General features: G+C 37.1%; 1 pseudogene; it reads right to left on the reverse strand.

The window, feature by feature from the left end:
* Positions 1-1,979: 1,979 nt before the first annotated feature.
* The window catches only part of LOC115295298, a 58,713-nt pseudogene continuing 32,759 nt past the window's right edge, over positions 1,980-27,933 (reverse strand).

Genomic DNA, 27,933 nt, shown 5'->3' on the forward strand with positions numbered 1-27,933 from the left:
TGAAGAGCTTTTAAGATAAAAAAGAACACCATGGGATTATGGTGGAGGGAAATGATATAAAAATGAAGGCATTGTGTATTAATTGACTCACCGGTAGAGCCTCTAGGCTGCCATTACAGTATCTTATTCTCCCTTCCAAAGATGAGATCAAGGACTATAGAAAAAGGTTCTTAGCTCACTTCATTTTGAGGATTTCTTTGTAAGAGGATAAGACTCATGGTCAGTGCATTCAGTGGTGGGATTCCTATTTTGGTGGGAAAATGGAGATTTGGAGCAGTCCAAGTTAGATAAAGAGTATATTGTATTTTAAGTGAATAACCCAAATAGGAGCACCTGACTCTTGTGCTACAGAAACCTATGTCTTAGCCAGCATTGTACTCATGGTGATAAAGGAAGGGCATATTTACATATGTGTATTGATTAACATCATATGCACATTCAACATGCATCTGTAGACTCTTAGACCACATCTGTGGTCCATCCAGTGTACTTATTTACATTGTGATCTGTCGATTTCATAGGGAAATCCAAACAAGGTAGATCTGTTCTCAAAGGGTACCATGATACTCAACAAATTCAACTTGGGGAGCTCAGTATGAATACTCCTAGGGGATTAGGAGATCTGATTTGGGCACAACTCAGCACCCAACAGTCCCATTGTTGGCTTATCCCTGATACTTTAACAATTTTAAAGTTCTCCCAATTTGTGAATCATTTCAAGGATGTTGGAAAATAACCAGCATGGATTTGTTTAACATAAACACTCTTTCCTATTAATGAAGGCTTTTGTATAAACATCATGGCCCTAGAAATGGCTGTAAATGCCATTAATTTTATAGGTATGTAATATGATACATATGTGATATATATGTAATAGCTCAGTTTGTGCTAATTTAAATGAGTAAAGGCCCTTTATAGCTTGGTACAATCCAACTAATCATTCTACCTTGATTCTCCCTAGCTTGTGCCAAAAGGAGTTTTCATTTTAATGGGTGTGGGATAAAAAGATGAGGGAAGTGCCCTTCTGCAGTTCTTGGAATGTTTTTGTCATTAAGTTTCCATGAATATCTTGATTGTGCCATCATGTTAATAGTCTGCTCTGAATTAGGAGGAAATTTTATTTCATAACACTTGTCACCAAAGACAAGCACATCTCATCACCCATCCATAACATGTATAAACATAAGAAAAATCAAATCCAGGTGTTCAGTTAAACCTGAGATCCTAAGGCAGAACAGGTTAGACTGGTGGAAAAAATTTTATAGGCCTTTGATATTCCTACTTTGCAAAGTGTAAATAAGAGTCTACCACTTGCTGTTTCAGTAAAGAATGGATTATATATAAATTTACAAGTGTGGTCAAGCAATTTTTAATAACTAAGAATTAAGTTGGGTGAGAGAAAAATATACCCTATGAAATAAAAAGACATTACAAGGCTACAGTAATTAGATAAATATAAGTGTTCAAGGACAAAAAGATAAGTCAATTGATTGCAGAGTTTAGAAGTATATGAAAAACTATATAGTTTGAGAATAAGAAAGAAAATAAATGAATCATGTTATATAAATTATGGCCCCCAAAGAAGTGGATTATCAAACATCTAAAACTCTTCTATATGGCTGTCTTCAATAATTCTTTACTATGTACTCAGGTGTTATTCACGGATAAGCTTCCTGAAAATGTGTGTTTATTAGAAGCAATAGCAATAGCAGAGCACTGGGAGGCCAATATAAATTCTTTTTATTAGTGACTTATACTTGGGGACTTAATATCTTCTGAGTACTTTGTGGTAATGAAAACCATGTAATATATCATGCAAGCTGTGACATCGTGAAGAACAAAAGGGGAATTGTTGATAATTATTCTGAAAGAACACACATAATTCTGGACCATCCCAGGAATATCAGGTCATATAGTCACCCCAGCCATGGCTGTATAATGCCAGGAACTTCATATTAATTCTAAAGCCCCTGGGAACACTATAATTTCAAGAGGTGCCCCAGGGATCCAGACTTAACTTTGGGTGAACCTGTATATTCCATCTTGGCCCAGAGAATGTGATGTACTTGTTCCAAAATCACATAATCTTTTTTTCTCCATGCTCCACCATCTTTAAATTCTTTCAGTTTGGGGTTCCAGTCTATAGGAGGCAGGAACTGGGGTACATAACTCAGGTAAGGAGATGAATTCTTGACCCCAGGGTAGCCTTTCCAAAATGCCTGGAAACCCAACATTTTCTGGATCCAATCCATTTCACCCTGATCTGAGTTAACCTGGCCAACAAGACAGTTAAAATTTTCTACATAGGTTATGTGATTTTATCATTTTCAAGCCAAAATGTTTTAAAGCTGGTAAGATGCCTAGAAGCACAACAAAGGAGAGAAGGGAGTATGCCAGTCACTGGGTTTGATGCTTTATAAAGATTATCTCATGTCAATCAACCCAGAAACTCTATAAGATAGGTGTTTTGTACTTATTTTTAGGTGGAAATATTAAGCCTCAAAGATGGTAGGTAATTTGCCTAATATAACACAGCTAGTAAGGGCCGTCTAAAGGAACACTTGTTACCTTATGCCTTCCCACTTTCACCTGAGTTTCTTCATTTTGTTATTGGCTTTACCTTACTCAATGTTCCCAGTGATAATGATGAGATTTTGTTGTAAGAACACAACCAATGGAGGCACATCAATGGAGAGGAAAATGTTGTATCTCCCAGCACTAAAAAGGCAGAAACATCATCATATGAACTATTTAAAGAAAGAGTCATACAATTTAGCTTTATTTCCCAGACTACTATTGGACCTAAATGGGAGTTTTCTATACTGACAACAAACTTTCCTCTACCGTAACTTCAGTGTATGTTCTGATTTCTCAGAAATCATCATTTTTCTGTTCACTCTTTAGGGTCTCTGTCACTCTAGTGGTGAGTCCTGTGCTAAAAAGCCAACACTACCCTAGTGTCAGATGTGCTATTTACATGTGACCACACTGGTTGCTTTTGATTCTCAGTTTCCTGTGCATCTGGCTGAAGAATGGCCAGATGGAAAGCTGGGGATGCAGTTGTGGACCATACTGAAGTGCACAGTGTTTTAAACTGCTTTCTAAAGATCGGTTCATATTCTGTAGCAACTCACCCAAGTTGATTTGGGGTGCCCTGAGTCAGGCAGATAAATTCCTGTGCTTTTTTTCCCCTGATAGTTAATTGTCTCTGCTTCTGTCTCTGCATCTCTACCTTCAATCCACCTCTCCTTCTCTGTGTGTGTGTGTCTCTCTCTCTCTCAATTAGGCTAGATCACACAAGAGGTATACTGAACTTAGAACAAATGTTTATGGTTAAAATAACAGGATTATCCATTGTGCTCAGAAATTACAATAAACAGAGTACTTGACAAACAAGGATAATGGAATCATAGAATAGTATCATTGTTCATTAGAGAAAACAATGACCCTTATGATGCTGTGAGTGTGGAGAACTACATTATCATTTATTCCAAACACAAGCACAAATATGGAACAGACAAACTAATGAGTTGAGATGTCATCTGAATTTCCATGGATTACACTTACAGCTTAGAATTGTAGCTTTATTGAATGGTGCCAAAACATTCTTACTCTATAATAGCAATAGTGACAATTCACTTGGATAATCCTATTTGTTTTCATTCATTTTAATGAGGTAGCTTGGGATGGTAATCTGCAGAGGAAAACTTGGGAACAGGTGACAGCATGATTTGAAACGCTTCTTGAATTGAAAGGTAGTTAAAAGCTGAACTAAATGCTTAGATGCACAGTGGTTATCCAGCACTATATACTTTACTCCAAACATAGTGAGGCTAAAGTACCAATTTTAAGAACGTAGGACTTTATTACCTTTTAAATCTTTCCTGTGTGAATGAGTGGATAATAAGGACTAATTTGCTGCATTTTTGTGGCCTGTTTCCACATGTTTGCATTTCCCAATATTGCATTCTTTATGAAAAAGAGTATGCTAGGCACAACACATTTTTTTTCCATGCAGTGATCACGTCTATGATTCATTAAATCCTTCAATATATATACACACAGTCAATAGTGATGCAGATGGCTAACGGGAATGGATATTTGCCAAGCCTTTAGGTGTCCCAGCTTATAAAAGGGGTTTCTAACATTGAGAACTTCAATTATGTGACTTAATCCCATCAACCTTTTTCCCTTGCCTAATGCTATAAATCTTTCCGATCTCTTATTTCTGTAACATCTGGCGCCTGGAGTGAAAAGAACTCTGATGACCATTTGAGTTTTCCATAGAAACTTTGAATGAGAGAAATAGAGGCTCTGTAAGTCTTCTTTATCAATTAAAAATGGAAAGACTTTCCTCATTCCATCTATGCAAAGGCTAACTAAGCTGGTAAGTAGACCTCTCACATTTTTGGGGGCCCAGGATAAGAACTCATACTAAATTCTAGTCTTTGAGGCCCAGGGAGTTAGTAGCAATAAGGTATTCCTAACCAAAGAACACCATTCTCACCTTGGCTTCAGGTACCCCTTGCAAGATTTAGTCAGTGTCCAAGTGAGACAACTCTGAGATCATGAAAAAGACTGTTATTTTATCACTTCAGGACTAGTCAGAAGACAAATTAAACCAATGAAGAGAATTTATTAAACAGAACACAAAGAATTATTTGCTAGGTATTAAATTACTGAACACGTACAAAGGAAACACTGAGTTATTATGGAAATAGCATAGTTACTACCTGTAGGACTGGAGAGCAAAAGGAAGAGATAAAAATTATTAAGACCAGAAGCTTGGAGAAAGGGTCCCAATGGACCCAACACTGAAATGTCTAAGGAGGGAGCATGGCTTTAAAGGTGCTGGGCTTCAGACCTTAGAAAATGAGCCCTGTGGAGGGTAGACTCAGACCTCCCACTGGGAGGTGGCAGCTGGCTCCTGCTGTGTATCTATGGCCCCTTAGCAGAGCCTGTGGGGTTAGCCCAGACACCTAAGGATTCTGCCAACTGAGACAGTGTCTCTGAGGGGGTGGCATGGGACAGGTTCTACAAGTTTTGAAAAACTGCACACTAGTATCACCTCCTGCTTATTGGAATGAACTGCCATAGCTTGGGAAAAGAAATGTTGCCAGGTGATACTGGGGAGAAAAACAAACAAACAAACAAACAAACAAACAAACCAACAGCCAGCAAATCTGAGCTCAGTGGTAGCAGGAAGGAAGATAAGCTTTCTCCTCCTCTAAGCTTCTAATCTCCCATTAGCATCTCCTGTAGGCAGAACCTAACAGAGAACTAGAGGTAATTGTGTTTTGCAGAGACCCAGCAACCCAAAGCAGAGGACAGAAGGATGAGTTTGACACTGGGAGGCAGTAGCTTAATAATGAGAGACAGTAGCTTTAAAAAATATATATTTACCAGAAGCATGAAAACACTTTGTATTTCCCCATCCCCACCAGGTCATCTCCTTTGGCTAAGAGCATTTATACATTTGATAAAACTTGAGTCCAGACTTTTCTTTCTAACTTTGTTGCACTATTTCATTAGAACCAGAGTGGAATCAATTAGAAAGGTCTTTTATAGAGGTTATCTAGATGACTTTTCCTTCAGAGGGTTGTTTACCATTGTGAGGAAGGATCTTTTTAAGTCTATTTTTACTTAAGGAGGAAAAGCAAACCCTACTTGGGAAACGATTTACCATAAAGGTCTTATTTATGAACTATGTGCTGCAGCAGTAAAATCCCACGCATCATGCCCTTGACTGAAATACCTGGTCATTCTCCCTGAGTATGGAATAGAACCTGCCAGGTACATGGGTCCCTTTTTCCAAATCTCTAGGCTTCTTAGCCTTACTTGCCAGTTCTGAGTTGAGTTAGATAACAGAATGAGAATGGCCATTTGTTTGTCTTATTTTTTTAAGTTCTATTTTTGAAACTTTGGAACCCAATCCATTACCCAATAGATTTTTCTTCTAAAGTGTATAGAGATTGGCAGTTACCTTCTAACAGGGAAGCAGAACAACAGCTGGATTTTGCTGGTGATAGGGATGTAAGCTACTCAAATGAATCTCTGATTCATGTCAAGAACGACCAATCAGCTGCTACTACACTTAAAGAGAGCACCTAGCAAATTTCTGGAGGCTGACTTATGTAACAGCTTGTCACAATAGAAAACATGAAAGAAGTACAAAACGGTATTGTTTCCCAGTGATTCCCTTTAAGAAGTTAGTTTGCTATATGGCAAGAGAAGAGATGTGCAAGTATTCCTAGAAATAACAATCTACCTGTGTGCTTACTGGCACTTCCACCATGGAAAGAGGCTTCTTTATGATGGGCAGGTATTGGTTTCCAGCCTGCAAGCACGCTACCAGAGGGTTGCTTGAAGGAACTGGGAAAGAGCTACTTAGGTCTCATCTACAACATGAATCTGATTTTGAGCCAAGTTCCTAAGAAGAAGTGACAACAGGTGTTGTAAATGATGCTTCATACAGCAAACTAATTGAAACCAAACACCAGGCAAGATTTATGTGCATAAGAAATGTAAGCAGACATGGAAAATTACATTCTGAGAATATCTACAAATTAGAAAATAACATCAATAAGTGTAAGAGTAACAAAAACAATGAGGTCAGGCTTGTGCTAACATGACAATAGGAACACCATATTGTTTACTTTGGGACGGAGGAGTGTTAGACATTGTTTATTTCAGTTCCCATAAAACTCATTGCCTCCATAGTAGAATTGGTCCCAATTGCATATTTGTTCTGGCATAGGCACTGGGCTCTCCCCAAAGTTTAAAGAGTTCAGATTACTCTCATCCCCAAGAATAAACCTGGGACAAAGCTGCAGTTTCTAGGATTGAAACAGAGGCCCTCTATTCCCGTTGTTGGGTAGAACCTGTGGAGAAGTCATAAAACACTCTAAGTCTTAGGTGACTCTTCAAGAATGGTGCAAAGTCACCCAAGCTTCATATTCAAAGAGTTGCTAGTGGATCCCTCACATGACCTCAAGCCAGAGAGAGAGGGGATTTTGGAGATTCTCTCCTAGGAGTGCAAAAGTGGTTTGCACTGTTAACAACCTGGACAGAGCTAGCCAGACCAATACATTCGCAAACATTGAAGGTTCTGAGAGCCTGTCTGAGACCAAATGCATTAATAAATGAAAAAACCTATAAGTAACCTTCCCACCAACAATAACCACACCAAAAGTGAGCCAAACCCAGGCTTCTCATAATTGGTTCTTGTTCCGACACAAGGGTGAGAAGAGCCATTTGCTGTGGCCAACGGTTACTGTCGCTCTCCTCTGTAGAAAGCCACTGTCTTCGAAGAGCTTACTAAGGGTCTCCACCAAAGAACAAAAAAACATGGGTAAGACTGGTTTCCTCTCAAGTTATGACTCAACTTTGGTCACCGCACTTCCACTTAGGCCTATTAACATTTGGTGGCCAGAATGTCACTCTTCTTAATTGGCTGCCCTAGCAAACAACAGCCTTGCTGCCTCTCAGTCATATAGAAAGCCACAAGAATATTTCCTTTTGACTCTCTTCTCTCCACATCAGACCCACAAGTCAAGCTATAGCTGAGATCTATCTTCTCACAATCTACTAGAAAGTGGCCTGCCTTGACTTGCTTACCCTGCTAAAATGAGAGGCAAGAAATAAACAGCTTAATGTGAACTATATAAATAGAGGACACTGGTTACTAAGCTTATCTGTAGCATAACGGAAATTCAGGGAAGCATTCTCCTCCATCTTTGCTCAAGTTGTGAGAATATAGTGCCTTCCTCCTCAGCACCAGGGGAAGCAACGTGATTCCAAGCAGAAGCATATGGCAGGATCCTCATGACCACTCAGGGACTCCTGTACTTCGAAGGTGGGTCAGAGGAAAAAAAAATGCTATTGTTTTCTTTTCTCTATCCTTCTTGGAAATCAGAAAACAATAATAGATTGTGAAGATCCACTCTTAGAGATGATCTCCTCTGTGGTCATGTGCATGTTAAGACGTTAATAATGTTGCTTGGCTTTGAGATTTTATTATGATTATTTATGATTATATTAATACAAAATTAATCATTAAGATTTATTGGGTCCAAGTACTATGATAAGAATATTAAATAGTTTCTTTCTTAAGTCTCACAACTACTAGATGAATTAGATACTAACATTAACCCCAATTAAAATTAGGAGCTTGAGGCATGAAGAGATAGACTTGTTGGAGACCATGTTGCTAAAGAATGGCAGGGCCAGCGTTAGACCCTAGGTTCAGAGCTCCAAGAGCCCATCTTCTTATTCACTTTGGGTCAGTCTTTTCCCCTTTAAAACACTTAACTGTTTATATTCTCAGCAGACCCAAATGCTTAGCATATAGAGCCCACAAGAGTAATTATTACAAATGCCACTGTTTGGTGTTTCAGATGGTACATCTCAGGGTTTTTTAATTTAATCCCTTGTTCTTTTGTGCCAGTGGCATCTTTGCTCCTTGGGAAATGTCCCTCCCATTTCTTACATCATATCTTACACCATTTCTTCACAATCCATCCCCCTATCCCCTACCCCGATCCTCATCCAGGCTATCTGAAATCTACTCAGTGTTAAGGATGTAACTCAACTTCCACCTCTCCCAAAAAGGCTTCTCCAACTCCGGTAGCTCCTACCTCTGAATTCCTATAAAAATTAGGGTTTATACTACTTATTTGATATTTATGTTTTACATTTTACTGTTAGTTCTATTTGAGAATAATCCATCTTCAGGCTGAATTCATTGATTACTCATAACCCTAGAAGGCAAGGATCATGTGTTAAAACATTTTTATATCTACACATACACATCAAGCTCAGGCACACGACAAATGACCACTGAGAGCTGGATTAGAAAGCCCACTGCAGCCTGGAATTTGAAACAGTCTGGCTTGGTAGAGAAAGCAGCTCCTCTGTCCTCTTAGAGTTCTAGTGAGTACTATAGAACACATGTAAGAAAAAAGTCTAAGGACACTTAGGGGCAGAAAACAATCTTCTGACCCCTCAGTTCCTGGCCTTCCATATTCCAACTTCTCTCACATAGTCTATTCAGACTCCTAAATTTTGAACTAAAAGTATATAGAGTATCAGACCCTGAAAAACAACACCAACTTTTACTTACCAGTTTCACTGAACTTCACACCTGTGGTTTTGAAGGTGTCAAATTTCCTCTGAAGTCTTTCTGCAAAGCATTATTTTTCCCTCATTTTCTCCACCCTGCCAGTCATCCCTGTCAACAGTGACAATCTCTTTGTCAAACAGAAGTCACTTGAGCTATCAGTTTTCATTAGCATCTGGGTTTGGATAATCCTTGCTTCCTACAAAACTGTTTTCCTTCTAGAAATTACTGGTTTCTTTTTATTTAGGGTTTCTGAAACTTCTCTACTAAAGCCCCCTGCCCAGATGATTTCACATGGTTTTCTGAAAATCTTCAGCTAACAAGATGTGGTAAAACTTCATTGTCTATAATTTTAATTATGCAAAAATTTGGTATATTACTTCTTTTTCCCCACCAAATGACACATGGTACCCCAGAGAGTTTAATATGTCCTTGAAAGTGGTATCTCCCATGGGATAACTGTTCAAATTACTTTTCATTTTCAATAAGATCTGTTTCTTTATCCCTTTCATTTCTTATCCAGACCAGAGCTCATTCTTTAAGGGTTTGAGCTAAGCGGAAAAACCTTATGCCAACCTCAGAATCCTGTCATCTGTTTTCATTCAGATTCTTAAATTCACTAACCTAGAGGAAAGCCATAGATAGTAAATGTAACTACGCAAAAGGACCCCACTTCCTTCAGTGTGTATGAGTGCTAATTTTGGGAACAAGTAAACAAATAACCAAACCTGCCTACCTCAGTTCTCCCCCAAACCATGTCTCCGTTTTCAGTGCACCAATTCTTTTTTCTCAAACCTAACATTATAGAGAGGTTGAATTTTAGGAACAGGTAAGTAGCTCATCATCTTTCTGTGAGGTTGAAGTGAGCTCTGAGCTTATGGTCTCCCAACACTCACTCACTTTTCCCTGCTCACCCATTCCCTTCCAATTTTCATTTCCTACCCATTCACTGGGGTGAGCTGTTGGAACAGAGTTGTAGGTAAGAAGTGACAGTAATGATACTACACAGGTGATTTAGGACAATCCAATGAAGCTCTAGAAGCAGATCCCTCTTCCCTGGGGGTTCAGTCTTCACCTGACTAAAATTAGGTGATTGAAGTAGCCAGATATGTGGACCAATGCATTCTCATTGACCAAGTGACTGGGCTGTCTGTGTTAATGTATAAAGACAACAATTTATCTTAAAGCAAACTGTTAGAAATATCTTTCTTTTTTATCTTCTGATTTCCAGGAAATCAGCTAATGGCAAGCAGAAGTTCTGTTTTCCTTCCTAAAGCACAGAACAATCACTCTCAAGAATCAGAAGACACAAGTTCAAGTCCTGATTCAATAAGACACTAGACATGCAATCTTGGACAAATTATTTAGCTTCCCCAAATACCAGTTTTTCTCAAACATAAAGCACAAATTTTGCCCCAACTATTCCACAAGTATGTTGTGAGGATGGACTGAATTAATATATAGAAATACTTAACAAACTTCACATTCTACATGTATATAAACTCCATATAATATTATCATTCTGCTTTTATTTTCTTATCAATAATTCTTGATCTGCTATTTCTCAAATCTGTTCTCTTAATATACCAATGATTCTTTTCTGGAATACTGAAAATTTTCTTTCTTGTAGTTTGAACCCCATATCTAATCCCCTGCAAAGCAAAATCCACACCCCACATCCCCAAAGCCCAGTTCTTTCTTGAACTACTTCTGGATAGATATTCAGACATTCTGGTCTTTCCATTTTTTTTTAATAACTAAAGAGCTGATTTTCTTAAGAGATCTTTTGAAAACATTCTGGGCCCACAAGAAGGAGGCTGAAATCTCTTTAAACCTGTTCAGAGAATGGGGCACCTGGGTGAGGCAGCTGACTTCAGCTCAGGTCATGATCTCATGGTTCATGAGTTTGAGCCCCATGCCTGCTTCAGATTCTGTTTCCATCTCTCTCTCTGCCCCTCCCCTGCTTATGCTCTGTCTGTCTCTATCTCTCAAAAATAAAAATAAAGTAAAGTAAAAGTATTCAGAGAATACAGGAGCTCTTAGTCACCATTCATATTACATTGTTACAACATCAACACCTGCAGGTGTCAAGAAACATAAACACTATCACCTCAACTGTTGCTTTGTATGATTATACTCATTTTTAGAGTTAAAAAATTTGGATTTAAGTAGTTGCAAAAGCCATGCATCCTACTACCATGTTCAAAAGCACAAAATAAATGGGAAAACAATGATGGTTTGGCTAGAAGAAGAAGAAAGAATTTAACTTGGAAAAGAAAACTTTGAAGGGATAGGACAATGTCACTGAACTCATCACTCTCATTTGGTGATGTCTGAAAAACTTAAAACTTTACAGTACATTTTTCTCTCCTTCCATTGGTATATCAGTTTAATACAGCAAGTCTTCTTGAATCAGCAAAAATATGTTATCATCTCAAACTTATCATTATTTTTCACAAATATTTAATAAAATGATTAGAACTAGTTGGTATGATTAGTTGGTATGATTCAATCAAAGCATTTAATTCCATAAAAAGAATAAAGAAGAATTTGGGAAACATAACCAAAAGATTAACTTCTTCCTGAACTCTTCAATTGATTGTGGTATTATGTAGATACAGTTCCATTTAGAACTGGCCCCAGGATAAAACCATAAATCAACTCTAGCATTAATGCTTATTAGCAATGATGACTCATTGTTCCCTAAGTTGATGTTAAACTTTTTACAGGGGTGGAGACGTTGTTAATCAGACCTTTAAAGAACTCACATAGAGAAGTTTTGGAGTTGGCAAAAGGTTCAGAAAGTGAGATGAATTTGTGGTACAATTACAATTTAGGGGAAAAGCTGAGGGTTTGAAAATGCCACGTAAAGCCTTTTCTTGTAAATTGAGCTGTCATTTCAAATGTAAAAGCATTGGCCTTTAATTAGGGATACAAAGCTGTCCTGAATAGATGAAAATTTTAATGACAATGTATTGCCTGATAAGCCAATTGCCCATGCAAGACATATCAATGTGCAGACATATCAATTCCTTTTCTTAAGATAGATCACATTGAATATTATCTACAGGAAATTATTCTGTCTCTACAGAGAAAAGTGGTGAATTTTCGTAATTTTTTGTGAGAAACTATGCTATAAAATATGGTAAAAAAAAAGAGAGAAATACAGTAGGAGGAAACAGTGATTTATATAGGCATATTATATAGATATATGTCAGAGATATTGCATGTTCACTTCTAGACCACCACAATGAAGTGAATATTGCAACACTGCAAGTCAAATGAATTTTTTGGCTTTCCAGTACATATAAAAGCTATGTTTACATTATGCTGTAATCTATTAAGTGTGCAAAAGTGTTATGTCTACAAAAATGTATATTGCTTAATTTAAAAATACGTTATTGCTAAAAATGCTAATCATCATCTTTGTTTTTAGCAAGTTGTAATCTTTTTGCTGTGGAGGGTCTTGCCTTGATGTTGATGGCTGCTGACTATACCGGCTGGCTGTTACTGAACGTTGGGGTGGTTGTGGCAATTTAAAAACAGAAGACAAGAGTGAAGTTTGCACCTTGATTGGCATGTTCTTTCATGAACAATTTCTCTGTAGGATATGATGCTGTTTGATAGCATTTTACCCATAGTGGACTTCTTTCAAAATTAGAGTCAATACTCTCAAATCCTGCTGTTGCTTTATCAACTAGTTTATGTCATATCCTAAATATTTTGTTGTCATTTCAAGACTCCTCACATCTTTGCCAGGAGTAGTTTCCATCTCTGGAAACCACTTTCTTGGCTCCTCCATAAGGAGCAACTCCTCATCCGCTCTAGTTTTCTCATGAGATTGCAGCAGTTCAGTCCCATCTTCAGGCTCCACTTCTAATTCTAGTTCTCTTGCCATCTCCACCACATCTGCAGGACTTCCTTCATGGAGTCTTGGAGCTCTCCAGGTCATCCATGAGGGTTGGAATAAGCTTCTCCCGTACTCCTGTTAATATTGATATTATGACTTCATGCCAAGAATCAGAAATGTTCTTAATGGCATCAAAGATGGTAAAAGCTTTCCAGAAGGTTTTCAACTTACTTTGCTCAGATTATTGAGAAGAATCACTATCTATGGCAGCAGTAGGCTTGCAAAATGTATTTCTTAAATGACAAGACCTGAGAGTCAAAATTACTTCTGGATCCATGGGCTGCAGAATGAACGTTGTGTTGGTAGGCATGAAAACATGTATCCCACTATACATCTCCATAGGAACTCTTGGGTGACCACATGTATTGTCAGTGAGCAGTAACAGTTTGAAAAGAATCTTTTTTTTTTTTTCTGAGCAGTAGGTCTCAACAGTGGGCTTAAAATATTCAGTAAGCCATGTTCTAAGCAGAACATACTTTCACCTACGCTTTATTGTTCCACATCTAGAGCACAGGCTCTATAGATTTAGCATATTTCTTAAGGGCCCTAGGACTTTTTGAATGTTAAGTGAGCAGTGGCTTCAACTTAAAGTCAGCAATCTGCATCAACCCCTAATAGGAGAGTCAGTCTGTCCTTTGAAGCTTTGGATCAGGGATTGACTCCCCCTCTCTAGCTATGAAGGTCCTAGATGGTATCTTCTTCCATTTAAGGCTGTTTTATTACATTGAAAATCTGTTATTTAGTATAAATTATCTTAACTACATCTTCTGAGTAACTTGCCACAGCTTCTACATCAGCACTTGCTGCTTCACCTTGCACTTTTCATGATACGGAAATGGCTTTTTGCCCTAAATCTCATGAACCAATCTCTACTCTTCAAACTTTTCTTCTGCCCCTTTCTCACCTCTCTTAGCCTTCACAGAACTGAAGAGAGTTAGGACTTTGCTCTGGGTTAGGCTTTGGCATAAGGGAATGTTGTGACTGATTTGATCCTGTATCTAGACCACTAAAACTTTCTCCATATCAGCAATAAGACTATCTCACTTATCATTTGTGTGTTCACTGGAGTAGCATTTTTAATTTCCTTCAAGACTTTTTCTTTGCACTCACAATTTTGCTAAATGTTTGGCACAAGAGGCCTAGCTTTTGGCCTATCTCAGTTTTTGATATGCCTTCCTCATTTGAAATGCCTTTTGATTTCAAGTGAGAGACTATATTTCACTAGAATATTTAGAGGCCATTATAGGGTTATGAATTGGTCCAGTATCAATACTGTTGCATCTCAGGGAAGAGGAAGGCTACGTAGGGGGGTGAGAGAAATGGGGGAATGACCAGTTGGTGGAGGAGTCAGAACACACACAACATTTATGTTTGCCATCTTACATGGCCACGATTTGTGGCTCCCCCACAAAATTACAATAGTGGCATCAAAGATCACTGGCCACAGATCACCATAACAACTATAATACAAAGGAAACAGTTTGAAATATTGTGCAAAATACAAAAATGTGACAGAGACATGAAGTGAGCAAATACTGTTAGAAAAATGGCACCAGTGCACTTACTCAATACAGGGTTGTCACAAGCCCTCAAATTGTAAAAAACAAACAAACAAAAAAACACAGTATCTGTGAAGTGCAGTAAAGCAAAGTACAATAAAATGAGGTATGCCTGCATGGTGATTTCAATTTCACCTCTCTTGGCTTTCATGCATCTTGACTAAAGAAAAGAAAGGTCGATGATCCACCTTTAAAAGTAAAAATAAATAGGTGGAGTACACTTTTTATTAAAAGCATTCCTAAAGCATGTGAATCATAGTTCATACATTTTAATTAGTTTGAATTAGAAAATGTATCCTTCATGGCCAATTATTTCTGACTCAATTGTTTACTTACTTACTATGAGAATGACCTGTGGGATCCTTGCTGAGCCAAGACAGATATTCTGAAAAGCTCTGCCTTATAAATACGTGCTAGGGGTGCCTCGTGATGAAGTGTTTTTTCTGAGACAGCATAGTGACATCTGGATATAGAGTTCAATACATTGAGGGCATTTTGAGTAATTATATATTACCTAAATGATCATTTAATATCTAGGTAATTTAATTTTCTTCCTGTAAGCATTACTCATAAGGTGTTAATTCTCACATCATCTTTGAGAGGAAGGTCAGTATTATTAGTCATAGAGACTAAAGTTAACTTTGACAATTCACTCTTCAAAAATACAATGCTGAAAAAGTGAAGAGACCAGCGGTCACAGTGATAGCAAGTAAGTCATTTAAGCCTTCTTGGTTCTCCTTTGGTTAGAGATGAAAAGGAAGAAAAAAAAATCAAAGGAAGAATATGGAAAAGATGAAGGTCTAGTTAAAAAAAGACAGAATAAGAAAACATGAAAAAATGAAAATTAATAGATTTGTTTCAGTGGGAGGTAAAATCTATAAGTTCTGAGGGTGCTCTGAATCTTTGATTCTGATTTGTGATTTGGGTTAGTCCCTGAAAGAAAATACTTTTAGAAGAATTCAGGAAATTTCTCTAACTCTGATTTCCCAAACTTAAGGAATGAACTTTTCTTTTGCACTATTAGAAGCTTAAAATATCTAGATATAGGGCATTATTCATTCCAGAGACTGTTCTTTCTAGAAGTCAAAACAAATGATGAGCATCTCCACAACGAGACAGACTTTGTAGTGACTCCCATCCTTCTTTCCACATAGCCAAACCCAAGGATACAACACATTCCCAGCAATACCAGAGGTTACGCATGGGCCTGTTCACAGGGCAGTATGGGAAGAAAGGTTAAATCTGGCTGAGATGAATGGCAGTGTTTAAGGCAGACAGATACCATTCCAGTGTCTTCCCAGGAAAAAAATGAGAGAATGCAGCATACACTCCGTTCCCTTCATGACAGTCATCTGACTTATGCACAGATGAGGCCCTATTCTGCCCCATACTAATGAGATCAGCTCATCACTTCAGAGACTGTCTCTCTCCTTGCAGTCACCACTATGGGCGTGCTCCCAAGACACCAGCATCAGAGCACAAGGGAGTTGATACATAAATGGTTCACCACACTCCTAATCACAGGGACCCAGAGGTGAGCCTTAGAGCTGTCCTGAAAGATGAGGGGCAGGGAAGGTAATAACTTGTTTGGGGTGGAGACTTTGTCTCCAAAATCACTTGAACATAGCAGGAGCATTTTAACCCAATAGAAGCACCAAGAGAGAGCATGATGAGGCCAGCCTCCACTTGTGTTTTCTAGGATGTGCTATTTAAATCTCATTATATAGTTATACTAAGAGAATAATGTATTTTAAAAATGGAGATATAATGCACATGCCATAAAATGTCCTTTAAAAGTGTACAGTTGAGGTTTTAAAAGTATATTCACAAAGTTATGCAGTAACAACCATTATCTATTTCCACAACATTTTCATCAATCCACAAAGAAACCTTGTACTCATTAGTGACTACTCCCATCAGTCCCTGGCAACCACTATTTCATTCACTGTCACTATGGCCATGCCTAGCCTGGGCCTTTCATAAAAATAGAATCACATAGTATGTGGCGTTTTGTGTCTGTCTTCTCTCACTTAGCATGTTTTCAAGGTTCATCCATATTGTAACAGTTATCAGTAATTTATTCCTTTTTAATGCTGACTAATATTCCATTGTATGGAATTAACCACATTTTGTTTATATGTTCATCAGTGGTTGGACATTTGGGTTGTTTACACATTTTGGCTCTTATGAATAATGCTGCTATGGACATTGGTGCACAAGCTTTTGTGTGAATATATATTTTCAATTTTCTTGATTATATAGCTAGGACTGGAATTATTGGGTCCTATAGTAACTCTATGATTTAACTTTTGAAGAAATGAGAAACTCTTCCTAAATGGCCACACAATTTTACCTTTTCATCAGCAATATGTGAGGATTCCAATTTCTCCACATCTTCTCAACACTTGTTATTTTTCATTTCTTTGATAATAGCCACTCTGCTGAGTATAAAGTGACATCACATTGTGGTTTTGAATAACATTTCCTTAATGACAAATGACATTGAGTGTTACTTTATGTGCTAATTAAGCATTTGTGGGGGTGTTTTTGGAGAAATATGTATTCAAATACTTTGTCCAGTTTTAAATTGGATTATTTATTTTTAGTTGTTGAATTTCAAGAGTTCTTTATATATTCTGGATAATAAGTACTTGTCATATATATCCTTTACAAATATTTTCTCCATGTCTATGGGCTATCCTTACACTTTATTGGCAGCATTCTTTGAAGCATAAAACTTGTTAGTTTTGATGATGTTCAATTAATCTAATTTTTCTTTGGATGTTTGTGCTTTTGGTGTTATATTTAAGAAAACAATGCCAAATACAAGGTCACAAAGATTCACACCTATGTTTTCTTTAAGAGTTTTAGCACTTACACTTATATATTTGATTCATTTTGAATTAGTTATTCTGTACAGTGTGAGGTAGAGATCCAACTTCATTTTTTTGCATGTGGTTATCTAATTGTGCAGCTACATTTGTAGAAAAGATTATTCTTCTCCCATTGAATGGTCTTGGCACCCTTGTTGAAGATCAATTAACCATAAATATTTGAATTTATTTCTGGACTCACTTCTCTTCTCTTGACCTAAATATTTCTCTTTGTAATTGATTTAAAACAAGAAAGTGTGAGTCCTTCAACTTTGTTTTCTTTTTCAAGGTTGTTTTGGCTATTCTGGGTCTCTTACATTTTCATATGAAATGTAAGAACAGTTTGTCAATTTCTTCAAAAAAGGCAGCTAGAATTTTGATAGAAGTTTTGTTGAATCTGTAGATTAATTTGGAGAACACTGACATCTTAACAATATCGAGTCTTTCAATCCATGAACGCAGAATATTTTTCCATTTATTTAGGTCTTCTAAATTTATTTCAGTGATATTTTACAGTTTTCAGGCTATAAGTTTTACACTTCTTTTGTTAAATTTATCCTAAGTATTTTATTCCTTCTGTTGACTGCAAATGCAACTATTTCCTTACTTACATTTTCAGTATATTCATTGCTACTATATAGACATGCAATCCATTTTTGAGTATTGATCTTATGTCCTGGAAGCTTAATACATTTATGTATTTATGTATTTATTTAGTGAATTCTTATTTTTAAGAGATGAGTTTTTAAAAATTTATTTATTTTGAGAGAGAGACAGAGAGTGCATGCTCGTGAGTGAGCAGGGGAAGGGCAGAGAGAGGGACAGAAAGAATCTGTGCTGTCAACACAGGGCCCAATGCGGGTCTCAATCTTGTGAACTGTGAGATCATGACCTGAGCCAAAATCAAGAGTAGGACACTTAACTGACTAAGCCATCTACATACCCCTATTTAGTAAATTTTTAAGACATCCTATATACATGATCATGTCATCTACAAAAATAAATAGTTTTGCTGTTTTCCAAATTGGCATGTGTTTTATTCATTTTCTTGTGTAACTGCTGGCTAGAACACTAGATACAGTGATGAATTCAAGGGGTGAGACTGGACATCCTTTTCTTGGGAAAGTATATAGTCTTTCATCATTAAGCATAAAGTTATCTGTGGATTTTTCAGAGATGTTATCAAGTTGGGGATGCTTTTTCTACCACTAGTTGTTGAATTTTATCATAAGGATGTTCAATTTCGGCAAGAGTTTTTTTTCTCATCTATTGAGATGATCATGTGGTTTTGTCCTTTATTCTATTGATGTGATGTATTACATTAGTTGACTTTGGATATTAAACCAATCTTCCATTCCTAGGATAAATCTAAGTTGGTCATTGTACCAGTCTGCTTGTGTTATTATAACAAAATACCACGGACTTGATAGCTTAAACAACAGAAGTTTATTTTCTGGAAGTCCAAGATCAGGATGCAAGCATGGTCAGGTTCTGGTGAGGTTTCTCTGCCTGGGTTATATATGGCTGCCTTCCAAACAGATCCTTACATGGAGATGTGTATATATATATATATATATATATATATATATATTACCACAAGTAGTCAGAAAGAACCAAGCCACTCCTTCAACATTTTCCTTAGAAATCTCCTTAGTTAAATATCCAACTCTATTGCTTTCAAATTTTATTCTCCACAAAATACTAGAATATGGTTCAGCCAAATTCTTTGCCACTTTATAACAAGAATCACCTTTCCTTCAGTTTCCAAAGACATGTTCTTCATTTCTAAGATCTCACCAGAATTGCTTGCAACATCCATATTTCTGGCATGTACCTCAAAAATTTTCCACTTTCTACCCATTAACTAATTCCAAAGTCATTTCCACATTTTCAGGTATTTGTTATAGCAGCACCTAACTCCTGGTACCAAAACTTGTCTTGGCTAGCCCAGGGTGCCACAGTAAAATACCGTAGACTTAGTAGCTTAAAAAACAGAAAATTAAATTTTTAGCACATTCTGCTTTTTTTCATCTAGTGTTTTTGAATTGACTAATGGTGCTGTACTTGCTTTTTTCTAAAAATACCTTAGTTGAAATGAAATGATTTTACAGTTATGGCTGAACAGCTCAACATTTTGAACTGTGAACATCTCTCACCAGCTTACCTAGTTGGTTAAGGTGCAATGAAATATTTTCATTTCTTGAATATTTTTGATTGTCTTGGAAAAAAGCATCTGAAAAGCTATTTCGTAATTTGATAAATAAAATGACCTCCCTAATAGGAGTAAAATAAACACAGAAATTTATTTTTCATAGTTCTGGAGACTAGAAGTCCAAGATCAAGGCTAATGTTGAGAGGTGTCCAGAATAAAAGAAAGCTCTGAAATAGGTCTAGGCTTCTATCTAAGCTGTTCTGCTACTTAGACCATATGATTAAGAAGACCTAGTGGCACTTAAAATGTCAGTGACAGATAGGGATGCTGTTTGGAACTTTTGGCAGTTTCTATGTTTAAACTTCAGTGTAACCCCTTAGTATTTATGGCCAAAGACTTACCATCCTCTTGGATAACTGTTCTCATTTTGGGAAGCAATTCTTGGCCTGCTTCTTGGCCTTAGTAGAGACTTCATTCTTAATCATGACTCACAAAGTTACCATGTGATCTAAGGTATCTATGATGAACTGAGTGTTATGTGACCCACCAAATCATAAAAGTGGGCATGCAAAGCAGCATTCTATCATCTAACATAAATGTTATATACATGACCGGCCCTGATCAGGCCTTGAAGGCACAAATAAGTTACATGAGTAAGTGGCCCAAATGCCCATGGTCCCCACTTCTGCTACACTGCCTTCTTTCTCCTTGCCTATATCTATGTCCTCATGGGAAATTCCCTATAACCATTTGGCAGAGGAAGAAGATGACTTGGGCCTGGTCTACTAATGGTTCTGCACAATTTGCAGGAATGACCCCAAAGCAGAGAGCTATAGCTTTCTGGAAGGTCCCTGAAGGACAGAGGTAAAAAGAAATCTTTCTAGGATAGAACTTCAAGCAGTAAACCCAATTACTCACTTTGCCTGGAAGGAGAAATGGCCAGACATGCAACTTTATACTGATTCATGGGTTGTGGGCAATGGTTTGGCTGGATGGTCAAGGACTTGGAAGAAACATGGATAGAAAATCGGTGACAAGAAAATTTAGGGAAGAGGTATGTGGATAGGCTTCTCTGAACAGACAAATCTCATAAATATATTGTGTCTTATTTTGTCACTCACTGAAGAGTGACCTCAACATAGGAGGATTTTAATAATAAAATAATCAATAATTAAATAATAGAACTGATAGGATGATCCACTCTGTGGATATCAGTTAGCCTCTCTCCCCAGACATCTCTGTCATTGCTCAATGAGGTTATTAATATCCCATGTGGCAGGGATGTAGGTTATGCATGGGTTCATCTACAAGGACTTCCACTTATCAAGGCTAACTGGGCTCTGTCAACTGCTGAATGTCCAATCTGCCAACAGCAGGGACCAACACTGAATTCCTGATATGGCACCACGGCTTGGGGTGATCTGCCAACCTCCTGGAGGCATAATGATTATATTGGACCACTTCAACCATTGGAAGGGGCAGGATTTTGTTCTTACTGGAATAGATATTTACTCTGGATATTGATTTGCCTTCCCAGCACACAATGCTTCTGCCCACACTTCCATCTATGGATGTACAGAATGCTTTACCCACTGTCATGGTGTCCTATAGTATTCATTCTAATAAAGGAACTCACTCTGCTGCAAATAAAGTGAAGCAATGGGTCCATGCTCCTCATGAAATTCACTAGTCATAACATGTTTCTCACCATCCTGAGAGAGCTGACTTGATAAAATAGTGGAATCCCCTTTTTGAAGACTCAGTTACAGTGCCAGTAGGTGACAATACCTTGCAGGCTTAGCACAAAGTTCTCCAAAAGGCTGTATATGGTCTGAATCACTGACTAATATATGGTGCTATTTATCCCATAGCCAGGCTTCAGGGTCCAGGAATCAAGGAGTGGAAATGGAATAACCACCACTCATTATTACCCTAGTCTTCCACTAGCAAAACTTTTCATCCTGTTCCCATGAACTTATGCTTTGCTGGAAGTCTTAGTTCCAAAGATAAGCATGCTCCCACTGGGAAATGCAACAATGCTTCCATTGAACTGAAAGTTAAGGCTGCTGCCTGGCCACTTTGAACTCCCCATGTCTCTGGATCAACAGACAAAGAAGGGAGTTACTGTGCTATCTAAAGTGATTGATATTGATTATCAAGGGGAAATTAGACTACGAATTCACCAAGGAGGGAAGGAAGGAACACAGGAGATTCCTTAGGGTGTCTCTTGGTATTACTATGCCCTGTGATAGAGGTCAAGGGGAGATTACAATAATCTAATCCAGACAGGACTACTAATTGCCCAAGATCTTACACCTACAAAGGTTTGGGTCACCCCACCAGGTAAAGAATCACAACCAGTTGAGGTGATTGCTGAAAGCAAAGGGAATACAGAATGAGTGGTGGAAGAATGTAGTTAAAAAAATAACAGATATGACCACATGACCAGTTATAGAAATAAGGGTTGTAACTATAATGAGTATTTCCTCCTTATTTCTTAAAAATGTATTTGTGTGTTCTTTTCTCTATTATTCCCTTACCATGTAACTTAAGATGTATTGGCTGTATATCATAGTATTCAATTATTGTTAATTTTACATCATAGTATTTAAGTTATAAGATATCAAGGAGAAATATAAGCATCATGCAAGGACATTATCTCTTCTTCTGGGGAAGGGCTTAGTGTGTTTTCCGTTGTACACAGGACACCTGTATCATGTTAGGCAAAATTATGACCTCGTTAATGTCTTTATCTGGAGGTTAAACTTAGTTTAAGGAGATGTGTATGGGTACCAGGTTGACAAGGGGTAGACTTGGTAATGGCTAAGTTTGATAGGGACACTGGGTGCCCAAATATTTGGTCATTTTTTTGTGTATACTGTGAGGGTGTTTTTAGATGAGATTCATATTTGAGAGGTAGACTGAGTAAAACAGACTTCCATCCCTAATGAGATTGGCCCTCATCCAATCAGTTGAAGGCTTGAATAGAACAAAAATCCTGATTCTCCCACAAGTAAGAGGAAATTCCTCCTGCCTATCTATTTGAGTTCAGACATCAGTCATTTTCTCCCCCTTCATCTTAAATTGAAACATCATCTCTTCTTGAGTCTCAAGACTGCTGGCTTTTGGGTTGGAACTACAATATCAGCTCACCTGAGTCCCCACCTTGCTTACTATATATATATGTATACAGAGAGGTGGGGAGGAAGGGAGTTTGGTCATTTCTCTGTATAAACCAGACTAATATATATAGTCATGGTATAGAATCCATTTTACAGATTCAATTTGCTAATATTTTGCTGAGAATTTTTGTGTCTATCTTTATAAGATATTAGTCTGTAGTTTTCTTGTGATGATTTTGTCTGGTTTTGTAATCAGGATAATACTGGCCTTATAAAATAAGTTGATAAGTGTTTCCTTATCTTCAATTTTTAAAAAATGTTTTCAAAGAATAATTATTAATTTTTTGTTTGATGGTCTTTACCAGTGAAGCCTTCTGGTCCTGGGCTTTCCTCTGTGGGATTTGTTGTTGTTGTTGTTGTTGTTGTTGCTGTTTATACTAACATAATCTCTTTACTTGTAATAGGTTTATTTTGATGTTTTAGTTTTTCTTGAGTCAGTTTGGTAGTTTTTATATTTATTTGTTTTATTTATTTTACCTAAATTACTTGCTGGTATATAATTTTTCATATTATTTCCTTATAATTCATTTTATTTCTATACAGTCAGTAGTGATGTTGCTTTTTTTCATTTCTGATTTTAGTGATTTGAGTCCTCTTTTTTTTTTCTTGGTTAAATTAGGTAGAGTTTGTCTATTCGTTGATCACTTCAAAAAACCAACTTTTTATTTTCTCCATTTTTAATCCCTCATTTCATTAACTACTATTTCTTCCTGAGTCATTTTCAGTAATTTGCGTCTTTTTAGAAATTTGTTCACTTCATCTAGGCTGTCTCATCTCTTTTTTCTCAATCAGTTTAGCTAAGGGTTTGTCAATTTTTATAATATTTTCAAAGAACCAATTTCAGGTTTCATTAATTCTTTCTACTGTTTTATTTTTCCTGCACCAATTTGAATTCAATTAATAAAGTTCTTAATCTTTGCTCTGTTTTCTTTTCTCTAGGAGTGGTAGGGAGGCTGTGAACATTACCGTAAGGACTGCATCATCTGGGTTCTCTGGTACTCTGGGCTCCTGTTGGGTTCCGCATCAGAAGCTGTGGGGGAGAGGAAGAAGCTGGGGAGTATTCTTGCTCATTCACTTCTGCTTCAGGATCTTGGTTCTGGTTATTGCTGCACACCTCCTGTCAGGAGGTTCTTCTTCTGCGGCTCCAGTTCACATTAAACTCCCAAGACACTGTTTTCTCTCCTTACCTTTTCAGATCTGGGGTTGGTAAATGCTGTTCATTTTTGCAAGTCTCTGGACCCTTCCACATCCCTTGCTGCTCCCTTAAATGTTGCCTACACTTGTGCTTTGTGTTATTAAATTCCTTTAAAAATCTCTTCTAAGTGTATTTTCTATTTCTCTTTGGGACCCTGACTGATATAACCAATACTCATTGACTGGCAGTGCATAATATAATCTGCTACAATATTTATTCTCTCAGCCAACAGTTTTACTTGGGAAGTTATTATCTATACCTGTGTCTAAATATCTATTTATGTATACAAAAATTTTATTTGGGAAACTATTATCTATATCTGTATCTAAATATCTATGTATCAATATTAGTGATAGATTGTTTTTCAGAAAACATTTTAGAGAAAATAAGCTTATGAAACCCCATATTGCAAAGTAACTTTAAAAGATATATGTATTTCATCCATTTCGTGTTATTTTTGTGTATGGTATAAGAAGGCGGTCTAGTTTCATTCTTCTGCATGTTACTGTCCACTTTTCCCAGTACCATTTGTTAAAGAGACTGTCATTTTTCCATTGGATGCTCTTTCCTGCTTTGTCAAAGATCAGCTGGCCATATACCTGTGGGTCCAATTCTGGGTTCTCTATTCTATTCCATTGGTCTATGTGTCTGTTTTTGTGCCAATATCATACTCTCTTGATGATGACAGCTTTGGAGTAGAGGCTAAAGTCTGGGATTGTGATCCCTCCCACTTTGGTTTTCTTCTTTATTATTACTTTGGCTATTAGGGGTCTTTTGTACTTCCATAAAAATCTTAGGATTATTTGTTCTAGCTTTAGGAAGAATGCTGGTACAATTTTAATTGAGATTGCATTGAATTTGTAGATTTCTTTGGGTAGTATTGACATTTTAGCAATATTTATTCTTCCACTCCATGAGCATGGAATGTTTTCCTAATTCTTTGTGGCTTCTTCAATTTCCTTCATAAGCTTTCTATAGTTTTCAGCATATAGGTTTTTTTTTACATCTTTGGTTAGGTTTATTCCTAGGTATTTTATAGTTCTTGGTGCAACTGTAAATAGATCAGTTTCTTTATTTCTCTTTCTGTTGCTTCATTATTTGTGTATAAAAATGCAACCGATTTCTGTACATTGATTTTGTACCCTACAACTTTACTGAATTCACGTATTAGTTCTAGGAGTTTTTTGGTGGAATCTTTCAAATTTTTCATGTTGAGTGTCATGTCATCTGTGCAAAGTGACCTAAATATGAAAAAGGAAGCCATCAGAACCCTAAAGGAGAAAGCAGGCATCAACTTCTTTGACCTCAGCCACAGCAATTTCTTAACACATCTCCAAAGGCAAGGAAATTAAAAGCAAAAATGAATTTTTGGGACCTTATCAAGATAAAAAGCTTCTGCACTGCAAAGGAAACAATCAACAAAACTAAAAGGCAATCGATGGAATGGGAAAAGATATTTGCAAATGTCATATCAGATAAAGGGCTCATATCCAAAATCTACAAAGAACTTACCAAACTCAACATACTAAAAATGAATAATCCAGTGAAGAAATGGGCAGAAGATCTGAACAGACACTTCTCCAGAGAGGACATCCAGATGGCCTACAGGCACATGAAACAATGCTCAGCGTCACTCATCATCAGGGAAATACAAATCAAAGCCACACTGAGATACCACCTAACACCAGTCAGAGTGACCAAAATGAACAAATCAGGAAACTACAAATGCTAGCAAGGATGTCAAGAAATGGGAACTTTCTTGCACTATTGTTGGAAATCCAAACTGGTGCAGCTGCTCTGGAAAACAGTGTGAAGGTTCCCCCCAAAATTAAAAACAGAGCTACCCTATGACCAGCAATAGCACTACTAGAAATTTACCCAAGGGATACAGGAGTGTTGATGCACAGGGGCATGTGTACAACGCACCCCCCCCCCCCAGCATCAATAGTCAACAATAGCCAAATTATGGAAAGAACCTAAATGTCCACCAACTAATGAATGGGTAAAGTAGATGTGGTTTATATATTCAATGGAATACTACTTGGCAATGAGAAAGAATGAGATTATGCCATTTGCAAGCAAGGCGGATGGAACTAGAAGGTATTATGCTGAGTGAAATGTCAGTCAGAGAAGGACAGAAATCATATGTTTTCACTCACATGTGGACCTTGAGAAACTGAACAGAAGACCATGGAGGAAGGGAAGGGGAAAAAATAGATACAAATAGAGAGGGAGGGAGGTAAGGCACAAGAGACTATTAAATACAGAGAAAAAACTAAGGGTGGATGGGGGGATGGGAGACAGGGAAAGTGGATGATGGGCATTGACGAGGGTACTTGCTAGGATGAGCACTGGGTTTTTTATGTAAGCCAATTTGACAATAAATTATAATCATAAAATAAAATAAAAGACATATGTATTTGTAGCTTCTATTTACATAGGTTTAAAAGAGGTAAAACTAATTTATGGAACTGGAAGTTATAAAGTGACTACTCTGGAGAAGAGAGGTGTAGTGGTCGGCAGGGAGGATGATGAGGTCATTCGAGATGCTGGTGATATTCCGTTTCTTTATCTTGTTAGTGTTCCCAGAGATGAGTTCACTTTGTGGTAATTATTGAGCTGGGTATTTAGTATTTGTATGGGGTTCTGCATCTGTATTACTCTTCCATTTTGAAAGAAAAAAATTACAAAAAGACTAGTATTTCCCATTGTATTACACAAATGAAATTTATGAGAAATCATTACATCTGTTCATTACAATGAAATCAACTGAGCTGGCATTTATGAAATAGTTGAAAGGTATTTTCCAACCTCATTTTTGTACAAAGTTTAGACAAACTTTTCAGTGTGTGCCAGAATAGTAACAGATCAAAAAATTTAAAACAAAATTGAAACAGTTCTTTTTTATTAGTGCAAAAGACTCTTTTGACTATTTATTTAATCATTTATTCTTTCATTCAATAGCCACTTTTCTGAGTGTCTAGTATGGTCTGTACCTTGTGCATATACAGGGATAGTCAATAATGAAAAGAAAGATCCATGCCAAAAAAGGATTCATCTTTGAAAAAAACCCAAGGAAATGAAATATAACATGATTCTTCTTGTAAGAAGAAACGAGACTCCTAGAGCCTGCAGGCCTTTGGAAGTGCTCCACTCAAAATGAAGTGGAAGAATTTAGCAGCCACTTTGGAGGTAGGGATGGGAAAGTGGGGCTAAGATAGGAATCATAAAATTCTGGAAAGCCACTCCTTTCTGAGAATTCTGGAAGCCACCCTTTTTTGAAACCATCTATTTTTATAAAATACAGTTGCTAAGCTCACCAAATGCTTGGTGCAAATGATTTTGATTTTTGTTTTGCAGATACATTCATTTCATTTATTGTATTTTTTAGTTCTACAATGTCCATTGGGTTTCTAAGTAGACTGTAATCCTTAGCTAAAATTCTACATTTTGTAATCTAGTTTCCCGAGTGTGTTTAACAACAGTTACTTAATATTTCATGCCTGATACCCCCAATATTCTGTTTACTTTGAGTCTGTTTCTATGGTCTCAATTTGCTCTTTGGTTTTGGTTTTTTGCTTATCTTTTCCTGGCATGTCTAGTAATTTTATTAAAAGTGGGTTTTGTACATAAAAATTATGGAGACTCTGGATGATGCGTCTTCCTCCAGAGGGAATTTAGTGTATTTTTCTGGCAGGCAGATCACCTGGCTAAGATTGAGACGGGGCTGCTTTATTTCTGTTTTTTTGTTTTGATTTGATTTGGTTTTGATGAGTTTTTTGTTTTTGTTCTTTTCCTTACCTGGGTAGCCCTTTAAGAAACTCAGTGAAAAGTCTGAGTGTTTACCAGAATTTTTTCTCCCTTAGGTGGGGAAGGGGAGCTCTGAACTCTAATTGTTTTTGTCCCTAGTTCTTTGAGATGGCAAAAATCTCTGAATGTTCATT

The sequence above is a fragment of the Suricata suricatta genome, chromosome 7 (genome assembly GCF_006229205.1).
Source record: "Suricata suricatta isolate VVHF042 chromosome 7, meerkat_22Aug2017_6uvM2_HiC, whole genome shotgun sequence".
NCBI classification, from domain to species: Eukaryota; Metazoa; Chordata; class Mammalia; order Carnivora; family Herpestidae; genus Suricata; species Suricata suricatta.